The sequence below is a fragment of the Oncorhynchus nerka genome, linkage group LG12, assembly GCF_034236695.1.
Source record: "Oncorhynchus nerka isolate Pitt River linkage group LG12, Oner_Uvic_2.0, whole genome shotgun sequence".
Lineage (NCBI taxonomy): Eukaryota > Metazoa > Chordata > Actinopteri > Salmoniformes > Salmonidae > Oncorhynchus > Oncorhynchus nerka.
The window spans coordinates 61,230,086-61,241,261 of NC_088407.1; positions in this window are offsets into that span (position 1 = coordinate 61,230,086).

Sequence of the window (11,176 nt, forward strand, 5' to 3'; positions counted from 1 at the left end):
TCACCACAGTTTTTGTCCGCCTCCTCAACCGCCCCCGTGGCCTCTTATGAGCGGCGACCCATGCCGCCGACCTCCGACTGGGGACCCTAGCCATGGGTCCCGTCCATTTTTCTAAGGCATTTTTCCACGGCTGGCCATGCTTTCCACCTGGCTACCCCTACCCCGGTCAACAGCCCTGCACTCCCCACAGCAACTCACCCAAGCCTCCCCATTTCTCCTTCACCCAAATCCAGATAGCTGATGTTATGAAAGAACTGCAAAATCTGGACCCCTACAAATCAGCCCGGGCTAGACAATCTGGACCCTCTCATTCTAAAATTATCTGCCGAAATTGTTGCAACCCCTATCACTAGCCTGTTCAACCTCTTTTTCATATCGTCTGAGATTCCCAAAGATTGGAAAGCTGCCGCAGTCATCCCCCTCTTCAAAGGGAGAGGCACTCTAGACCCAAACTGCTACAGACCTATATCTACCCTACCCTGCCTTTCTAAGGTCTTCGAAAGCCAAGTTAACAAACAGATTACCGACCATTTAGAATCCCACCGTACCTTCTCCGCTATGCAATCTGGTTTCAGAGCTGGTCATGGGTGCACCTCAGCCACGCTCAAGGTCCTAAACGATATCATAACCGCCATCGATAAGAGTCATTACTGTGCAGCCGTATTCATCGACCTGGCCAAGGCTTTCGACTCTGTCAATCACCACATTCTAAATTGACAGACTCAACAGCCTTGGTTTCTCAAATGATTGCCTCGCCTGGTTCACCAACTACTTCTCTGATAGAGTTCAGTGTGTCAATCGGAGGGCCTAAAGTCCGGACCTCTGGCAGTCTCTATGGGGGTGCCACAGTGTTCAATCCTCGGGCCGACTCTCTTCTCTGTATACATCAATGATGTCGCTCTTGCTGCTGGTGATTCTCTGATCTACCTCTACGCAGACGACACCATTCTGTATACTTCTGGCAATTCTTTGGACACTGTGTTAACTAAGCTCCAGATGAGTTACAATGCCATACAACTCTCCTTCCGTGGCCTCCAACTGCTCTTAAATGCAAGTAAAACTAAATGCATGCTCTTCAACCGATCACTGCCCACAACTGCCCGCCCGTCCAGCATCACTACTCTGGATGGTTCTGACTTAGAATACGTGGACAACTACAAATACCTGGTGTCTGGTTAAACTGTTAAACTCTCCTTCAAGACTCACATTAAGCATCTACAATCCAAAATTAAATCTAGAATCAGCTTCCTATTTCGCAACAAAGCATCCTTCACTCATGCTGCCAAACATACCCTCGTAAAACTGACTATCCTACCAATCCTAAACTTCGGCGATGTAATTTATAAAATAGCCTCAAACACTCTACTCAACAAATTGGATGCAGTCTATCACAGTGCCATCCGTTTTGTCACCAAAGCCCCATATACTACCCCCCATATACTACCCACCTGTACGCTCTCGTTGGCTGGCCCTCGCTTCATACTCGTCGCCAAACCCACTGGCTCCAGGTCATCTACAAGTCCCTGCTAGGTAAAGCCCCCCCTTATCTCAGCTCACTGGTCACCATAGTAGCACCCACCTGTAGCACGCGCTCCAGCAGGTATATCTCACTGGTCACCCCCAAAACCAATTCTTCATTTGGCCGCCTGTCCTTCCAGTTCTCTGCTGCCAATGTCTGGAACGAACTACAAAAATCTCTGAAACTGGAACCACTTATCTCCCTCACTAGCTTTAAGCACCAGCTGTCAGAGCAGCTCACATATTACTGCACCTGTACATAGCCCATCTATAATTGAGCCCAAACAACTACCTCTTTCCCTACTGTATTTATTTATCATGTTCCCTTGCACCCCATTATTTCTATCTCTACTTTGCACATTCTTCCACTGCAAATCAACCATTCCAGTGTTTTACTTGCTATATTGTATTTACTTTGCCACCATGGCCTTTTTTTGCCTTTACATCCCTTATCTCACCTCACATGCTCACATTGTATATAGACTTGTTTTTCTACTGTATTATTGACTGTATGTTTGTTTTACTCCATGTGTAACTCTGTGTTGTTGTATGTGTCGAACTGCTTTGCTTTATCTTGGCCAGGTCGCAATTGTAAATGAGAACTTGTTCTCAACTTGCCTACCTGTTTAAATAAAGGTTAAATAAAATGTAAAAAGTGTCATACCCAAGAAGACTAGAGGCTGTTATCTCTGCCAAAGGTGCTTCAACAAAATACAGAGTAAAGGGTCTGAATACTTATGTAAATGTGATATTTACGTTTTTTATTTATAATATATTTGCAAAATTTCTAAAAACCTGTTTTGCTTTGCCATTATCGGGTATTGTGTGTAGATTGATGAGGGGGAAAAAACAATTAAATCAATTTTAGAATAAGGCTATAACCTGACAAAATGTGGAAAAATTCAAGGGGTCTGAATACTTATTGAATGCACCGTACCTATTTAGGCAATCGCTAGCTGCTGGGCTGCACAGTCCTGGCCCCGGGCTCTGCCATCCTGTGGGTTGTCACTCTCGCCTTGGCCTAACACACCTAAAACCAAAGGAATGCTTCATTAAGATCCTAACGCTGAGTGGGGTGTGTTTGGTTGGGGCCCTGCAGAGTGGTGGACCCCTAGGGACAGGACTGGACGACCAAGCTATTTGTGTGCAAGTAAAAAGAGCTCTACAGTACTATTAGTCCTATGATATTAGTTATATGGAGGATTTTCTGTGTGTGTGTTTCTGTGTGTAAATGCATATTAGAGGTGTATGTGGGTTTTTTGTTTTCCAATCCTTTCTCTTGGGAATTAAACAAATGTAAGGTGTGAACTTGGATGGAAATTGTGTTGAGAGAGAGTTGAGTTATTGACTAGGCTGGTGGGGGTCGGGGGTCGGGGGTGCAGGCGGCTCGGGCTGGCTGGTCGGTCTGGCTGAAAGTTGATGTAGTGGATGTCTTAACAAAGACAATAAAAAGTATTTGTATTTTTTCAAGCGTTGTTCATATGTTAGGCTATTGGTTAAAGGTGTAACACAATGTTTATTATTGAATTACCTTTGATTTAGTTCAGTTTTATTAATCACTTAAGCATCTTTAGAATTGATCTCTTACCTAGCTTGATGACTGTGGCCATTTTTGCTGTTTTTTTGTTCTAAATAGAGATGGTATATTTGATTGTGTAAAAATACAGGAAGTTAGCTTTAGATGCCCTCCAAAATGTGGTTGAATCATAACATCAGTGAACTTCAGGTTGGAAAGTCAAAGCTCTAGAAAGAGGCATGTGTTCCCAACTTGGAATTCGGAGTTGGATGACCCTTCAAAACTAATTTTCCCAGTCAGAGCTCATTTAAAAAAAAAACTAGCTTGATGACTGTGGGCATTTTTGCTGACTTTTAGTTGCAAATAGAGACGATATATTTGATTGTGTAAAAATGTCATGAAATTTGGTCTGGATGGCCCAAATATTCTGGGGGAGGACCCGCCAAACCGCCAGGTCATGTCCCCCCCACACTTTTAAAACCCAAAGTGCACTATGTCATAATATAAAATTGATGCAGGCAAATATTTCTGCCTATATTGTTGGTATACTATGTTTCCTTTACTGTAGGCTACCTTGCATTGAATTCCATTAGTCGCGTCAGCATATTAGTCAATTAAAGGGTTAACATGACGTCGGAGGCGTAGTATTTGAAAGCGTGGATGAATGAGTGGGGGGAGGGCAAAAACGCGCTCCAAACATCCATATCAAACTAAGGAGACCAGATTCCCAAATTGAGTGTGCAACACACAGAGCTTTGAACCGTGGCTTAGTCGTGCGGTTCCAATACTGAGCGAGGAGCATTTTTTTTTTTAAAGGCTTTTGAAAGAAATTATCGATTTATAACAATATGGTAAAAGGAGAGGGCGCGGAGCAGTATTCCGCGTCAAGTCTATTACCCAAAAAAACAAGAAGTCAAGATGGAATCAAAATTGCCAAGGTAAGTGCGAGGAATTCTATTAATTGATGGCCTAAAATTATCTTCACAATACTGTTATGTAGGCTATACGGAAATCTGCACGGTATTATTTTACTACCATGTCCACATGGATAAATATGGGCTGTATTGTAACTTAAATAGGCATTTTTATAATGGGTTGTTCAACGCACATAAATATTAATTGAAATATTTTCACCGTGATATCAAGATAACATTGAGGCCGGTTTGATGAGGCTATTAAGGAAGCCGCTGTAATTGGCAGTGAGGGCATGTGATTCCATTATGTGCTATTGTAATTGGGCTAGTTACTTACTGCAGTCACGTTTCAACCGTCAAATAGCCTTCAAATGATAAGCATTTACAATGAGTGGCTTAGGTTACTGGTATAATTGTGACTAAACCATAGCTGACATAGCACACTAATGCCCTCCAGTTTCGTTGATAGGTCTTGAATTTCACCACGTTAGCGCAATCCGAGTGTCGGTCTTCAGAGAAATAAAAACTTTACCGGGTTTAAAGGGACATTCATTCATTCATTAAACCTGTATTTTAGCTATTATTAATTTTGTCTGAAGGATAATGTTGACCAGCTGACGTACTCAAAAGAACATCATACGTAGACTTATTGGTGCATTCAAGACAATTGGGAACTCTGGGGATAAAATGTGTTTGACTCATAACATCAGTGATCTTCAGGTTGGAAAGTCGGAGCTCTAGAACTAGGCCAGAGTTTCCGACTTGGAATTCGGACTTGGATGACCATTCAAAACACATTTTCCCAATCAGAACTAAAACATTTTCCCGAGTTCCCAGTTGTCCTGAATGCACTAAATTTGTCTACAATAAAGAACCGACGACAAATGTTTTACTGACCTTCACTGATATGACGTCAGTAATTGTCTCGATGGGCCGCATTGAAAATAACTGGGAGCTCTGTACTAGAGGTGTCTCTTGTCTGTGTCAATTTTAATTTAAGGGCTTCATTGGCATGGGAAACATATGTTAACATTGCCAAAGCAAGTGAAGTAGATAATAAACAATAAAAATGAACAGTAAACGGTGAACAGAAGTTCAAAAGAATAAAGACATTTTAAATGTCATGTCTAAATACAGTTTAACAATGTACGAAAGGGTACAATGGTGTTTGTTCTTCACTGGTTGCCCTTGTGGCAACAGGTCACAAATCTTGCTGCTATGATGTCACACTGGTATTTCACCCAGTAGATATGGGAGTGTATCAAAATTTAGTTTGTTTTTGAATTTTCTATTCTCTAAGAGAATGTATAAGCGCAACAATTTCAAAGATTTTACTGAGTTAGTTAATATAAGGAAATCAGTCAATGTAAATAAATTGGCTGGTTTAAGTAGGGGAATGGATCAGAAAACCAGTCACTGTCTGGTGTGACCATTGACCTCATGCAGTGTGACTAATCACCTTAACAGAGTTGATCAGGCTGTTGATTGTGGAATGTTGTCTCACTCCTCTGCAATGGCTGTGCAAAGTTGCTGGATATTGGCGGGAACTGGAACTCAGTTGTACACATTGATCCAGAGCATCCCAACCGTGCTCAATGGGTGACATGTCTAGTGAGCATGCAGGCCATGGAAGAACTGGGACTACAGATCTTTGTGATATGGGGCTGTTCATTATCATGCTGAAACATGAAGTGATGGCAGCGGATGAATGGCATGACAATAGGCCTCCAGGATATTATTTTTTTCCTTTAACTAGGCAAGTCAGTTAAGAACAAACAAATCTTATTTTCAATGACAGCCTAGGAACAGTGGGTTAACTGACTTGTTCAGTGGGCAGAACGACAGATTTGTACTTTGTCAGCTCAGGGATTCGATCTTGCAACCTTTTGATTACTAGTCCAACGCTCTAACCACTAGGCTACCTGCCGCCCCGATGGCAGGTAGCCTATCGTCACGGTATCTCTGTGCATTGAACTTGCCATAGATAAAATGTAATTCTGTTTGTTGTAGCTAATGCCTGTCCATACCATAACCCCACCGCCACCATGGGGCACTCTGTTCACAACATTGACATCAGCAAACTGCTCTCCCACACAACGCCATACGTCTTCCATCTGCCATGCACAGTTGAAATTGGGATTCAGTCGTGAAGGGCACACTTTTCCAGCGTACCAATGGCCATTAAAGGTGAGCATGTAACCGACTTCAGTGGGCAAGACACCGAAGTACAGTCAGGTCAAAACCCTGGTGAGGACGACAAGCACGCAGATGAGCTTCTTTGAGACTGTGGTTGTGCAAACCCAGAGTTTCGTCAATCTGTCCAGGTGGCTGGGCTCAGACGATCCCGCAGGTGAAGAAGCCTGATCTGGACCTCCTGGGCTGGCATAGTTACACGTGGTCTGCTGTTGTGAGGCCTGTTGGACCTACTGACATTCTCTAAAATTACATTGCTAGAGAAATGAACATTCAATTATCTGGAAAAAGCTCTGGTGTACATTCCTGCAGTCAGCATGCCAATTGCACACTCTCTCATAACGTGAGACATCTGTGGCATTGTGTTGTGTGACACAACTGCACATGTTTAAAATGGCCTTTTATTGTACCCAGCTTAATCAGCTTCTTCATATGCCACACCTGTCAGGTGGATGGATTTACAGCATCTTGGCAAAGAAGTGCTTACTAACAGGGACGTAAACAAATTTGTGCACAATGTGAGAAATTGGCTTGTTGCTATCTCATGACCAAGAGTATGTGGACACTTGCTTATTGAACATCTCATTCCAAAATAATTGGCATTAATATGGAGTTGGTCCCCAACTGCTATAACAGCCTCCACTCTTCTGGGAAGGCTTTCCACTACATGTTGGAACATTGCTGCAGGGACTTGCTTCCATTCAGCCTCGAACATTAGTGAGGTCGGGCCCTGATGTTGGGCGATCGCAGTCAGCTTGCCAATTAATTCCAAAGGTGTTCAATGGGATTGAGGCATGGGGCTGTCATACTGAAACAGGAAAGGGCCTTCCCAAAACTGTTGCTGCAGTTCTAGAATTGTCTAGAATGTCATTGTATGCTGTAGCGTTAAGTTCCCCCTTCACTGGAACTGAGGGGCCTAGCCCGAACCATGAAAAGCATCCCCAGGCCATTATTCATCCTCCACCAAACTTTGGTTGGCACTATGCATTGGGGCAGGTAGTATTCTCCTGGCATCTGCCAAACCCAGACTGCCAGATGGGGAAACATGATTCATCACTCTAGAGAACGCGTTTCCTCTGCTTCAATGGCGGCGAGCTTTACACCACTCCAGCTGACGCATGGCATTGTGCATGGTGATCTTAGGCTTGTAGAGCTGCTCGGCCATGGAAACCCATTTCATGAAGGTCCAGACGAACAGTTATTGTGCTGATGTTCCTTCCAGAGGCAGTTTGGAACTCGTAGTGAGTGTTTCAACCGAGGACAGGCGATGTTTGTGCTACACGCTTCTGCGGTCCCATTCTGTGAGCTTGTGTGACCTACCACTTCGCCGTTGTTGCTCCTAGACGTTTCCGATTCACAATAGCAGCACTTACAGTTGACCAAGTCAGCTCTACCTGGTCAGAAATTGCGTGGCTGTGTGACCAATATTATACACCTGTCAGCAAGGCATGTGGCTGAAATGGCCTAATCCACTATTTTGAAGGGGTGTCCACATAAACACAAGTATATTCCATACAAGTGGTCCTACACAGGATATCTTCAGGCTACATTCCTGAAGGCTATGTGGGATGTAATTCCTGTTCTATGTGGGCAGATTTCACCTGGGAAAGTACTATGAATAGGTCAGAGGTGCTTATAACAACACTGACAGGACGGTGTCACAATACATTTACATTTAAGTCATTTAGCAGACGCTCTTATCCAGAGCGACTTACAAATTGGTGCTTTCACCTTATGACATCCAGTGGAACAGCCACTTTACAATAGTGCATCTAGGTCTTTTAAGGGGGGTGAGAAGGATTACTTTATCCTATCCTAGGTATTCCTTAAAGAGGTGGGGTTTCAGGTGTCTCCGGAAGGTGGTGATTGACTCCGCTGTCCTGGCGTCGTGAGGAGTTTGTTCCACCATTGGGGGCCAGAGCAGCGAACAGTTTTGACTGGGCTGAGCGGGAACTGTACTTCCTCAGTGGTAGGGAGGCGAGCAGGCCAGAGGTGGATGAACGCAGTGCCCTTGTTTGGGTGTAGGGCCTGATCAGAGCCTGGAGGTACTGAGGTGCCGTTCCCCTCACAGCTCCGTAGGCAAGCACCATGGTCTTGTAGCGGATGCGAGCTTCAACTGGAAGCCAGTGGAGAGAGCGGAGGAGCGGGGTGACGTGAGAGAACTTGGGAAGGTTGAACACCAGACGGGCTGCGGCGTTCTGGATGAGTTGTAGGGTTTAATGGCACAGGCAGGGAGCCCAGCCAACAGCGAGGTGCAGTAATCCAGACGGGAGATGACAAGTGCCTGGATTAGGACCTGCGCCGCTTCCTGTGTGAGGCAGGGTCGTACTCTGCGGATGTTGTAGAGCATGAACCTACAGGAACGGGCCACCGCCTTGATGTTATTTGAGAACGACAGGGTGTTGTCCAGGATCACGCCAAGGTTCTTAGCGCTCTGGGACGAGGACACAATGGAGTTGTCAACCGTGATGGCGAGATCATGGAACGGGCAGTCCTTCCCGGGAGGAAGAGCAGCTCCGTCTTGCCGAGGTTCAGCTTGAGGTGATGATCCGTCATCCACACTGATATGTCTGCCAGACATGCAGAGATGCGATTCGCCACCTGGTCGTCAGAAGGGGGAAAGGAGAAGATTAATTGTGTGTCGTCTGCATAGCAATGATAGGAGAGACCATGTGAGGTTATGACAGAGCCAAGTGACTTGGTGTATAGCGAGAATAGGAGAGGGCCTAGAACAGAGCCCTGGGGGACACCAGTGGTGAGAGCACGTGGTGAGGAGACGGATTCTCGCCACGCCACCTGGTAGGAGCGACCTGTCAGGTAGGACGCAATCCAAGCGTGGGCCGCGCCGGAGATGCCCAACTCGGAGAGGGTGGAGAGGAGGATCTGATGGTTCACAGTATCGAAGGCAGCCGATAGGTCTAGAAGGATGAGAGCAGAGGAGAGAGAGTTAGCTTTAGCAGTGCGGAGCGCCTCCGTGATACAGAGAAGAGCAGTCTCAGTTGAATGACTAGTCTTGAAACCTGACTGATTTGGATCAAGAAGGTCATTCTGAGAGAGATAGCGGGAGAGCTGGCCAAGGACGGCACGTTCAAGAGTTTTGGAGAGAAAAGAAAGAAGGGATACTGGTCTGTAGTTGTTGACATCGGAGGGATCGAGTGTAGGTTTTTTCAGAAGGGGTGCAACTCTCGCTCTCTTGAAGACGGGAGGGACGTAGCCAGCGGTCAGGGATGAGTTGATGAGCGAGGTGAGGTAAGGGAGAAGGTCACCGGAGATGGTCTGAGAGAGAGAGGGGATAGGGTCAAGCGGGCAGGTTGTTGGGCGGCCGGCCGTCACAAGACGCGAGATGTCATCTGGAGAGAGAGGGGAGAAAGAGGTCAGAGCACAGGGTAGGGCAGTGTGAGCAGAACCAGCGGTGTCGTTTGACTTAGCAAACGAGGATCGGATGTCGTCGACCTTCTTTTCAAAATGGTTGACGAAGTCATCTGCAGAGAGGGAGGAGGGGGGAGGGGGAGGAGGATTCAAGAGGGAGGAGAAGGTGGCAAAGAGCTTCCTAGGGTTAGAGGCAGATGCTTGGAATTTAGAGTGGTAGAAAGTGGCTTTAGCAGCAGATACAGAGGAGGAAAATGTAGAGAGGAGGGAGTGAAAGGATGCCAGGTCCGCAGGGAGGCGAGTTTTCCTCCATTTCCGCTCGGCTGCCCGGAGCCCTGTTCTGTGAGCTCGCAATGAGTCGTCGAGCCACGGAGCGGGAGGGGAGGACCGAGCCGGCCTGGAGGATAGGGGACATAGAGAGTCAAAGGATGCAGAAAGGGAGGAGAGGAGGGTTGAGGAGGCAGAATCAGGAGATAGGTTGGAGAAGGTTTGAGCAGAGGGAAGAGATGATAGGATGGAAGAGGAGAGAGTAGCGGGGAGAGAGAGCGAAGGTTGGGACGGCGCGATACCATCCGAGTAGGGGCAGTGTGGGAAGTGTTGGATGAGAGCGAGAGGGAAAAGGATACAAGGTAGTGGTCGGAGACTTGGAGGGGAGTTGCAATGAGGTTAGTGGAGGAACAGCATCTAGTAAAGATGAGGTCGAGCGTATTGCCTGCCTTGTGAGTAGGGGGGAAGGTGAGAGGGTGAGGTCAAAAGAGGAGAGGAGTGGAAAGAAGGAGGCAGAGAGGAATGAGTCAAAGGTAGACGTGGGGAGGTTAAAGTCGCCCAGAACTGTGAGAGGTGAGCCGTCCTCAGGAAAGGAGCTTATCAAGGCATCAAGCTCATTGATGAACTCTCCGAGGGAACCTGGAGGGCGATAAATGATAAGGATGTTAAGCTTGAAAGGGCTGGTAACTGTGACAGCATGGAATTCAAAGGAGGCGATAGACAGATGGGTAAGGGGAGAAAGAGAGAATGACCACTTGGGAGAGATGAGGATCCCGGTGCCACCACCCCGCTGACCAAAAGCTCTCGGGGTGTGCGAGAGCACGTGGGCGGACGAAGAGAGAGCAGTAGGAGTAGCGGTGTTGTCTGTGGTGATCCATGTTTCCGTCAGAGCCAAGAAGTCGAGGGACTGGAGGGAGGCATAGGCTGAGATGAACTCTGCCTTGTTGGCCGCAGATCGGCAGTTCCAGAGGCTACCGGAGACCTGGAACTCCACGTGGGTCTTGCGCGCTGGGACCACCAGATTAGGGTGGCCGCGGCCATGCGGTGTGGAGCGTTTGTATGGTCTGTGCAGAGAGGAGAGAACAGGGATAGACAGACACATAGTTGACAGGCTAGAGAAGAGGCTACGCTAATGCAGAGGAGATTGGAATGACAAGTGGACTACACGTCTCGAATGTTCAGAAAGTTAAGCTTACGTAGCAAGAATCTAATTGACTAAAATGATTAAAATGATACAGTACTGCTGAGGTAGGCTAGCTGCGTTGTTGACACTACCCTAATCAGGTCGTTCCGTTGAGTGTGAAGTTTCTACAATGCTGCTTTTCGGGGCCAGCTGGCTAGCTAGCAGTGTTGGTTACGTTACGTTGCGTTAGGAGAACGACAATAGCTGGCTAGCTAA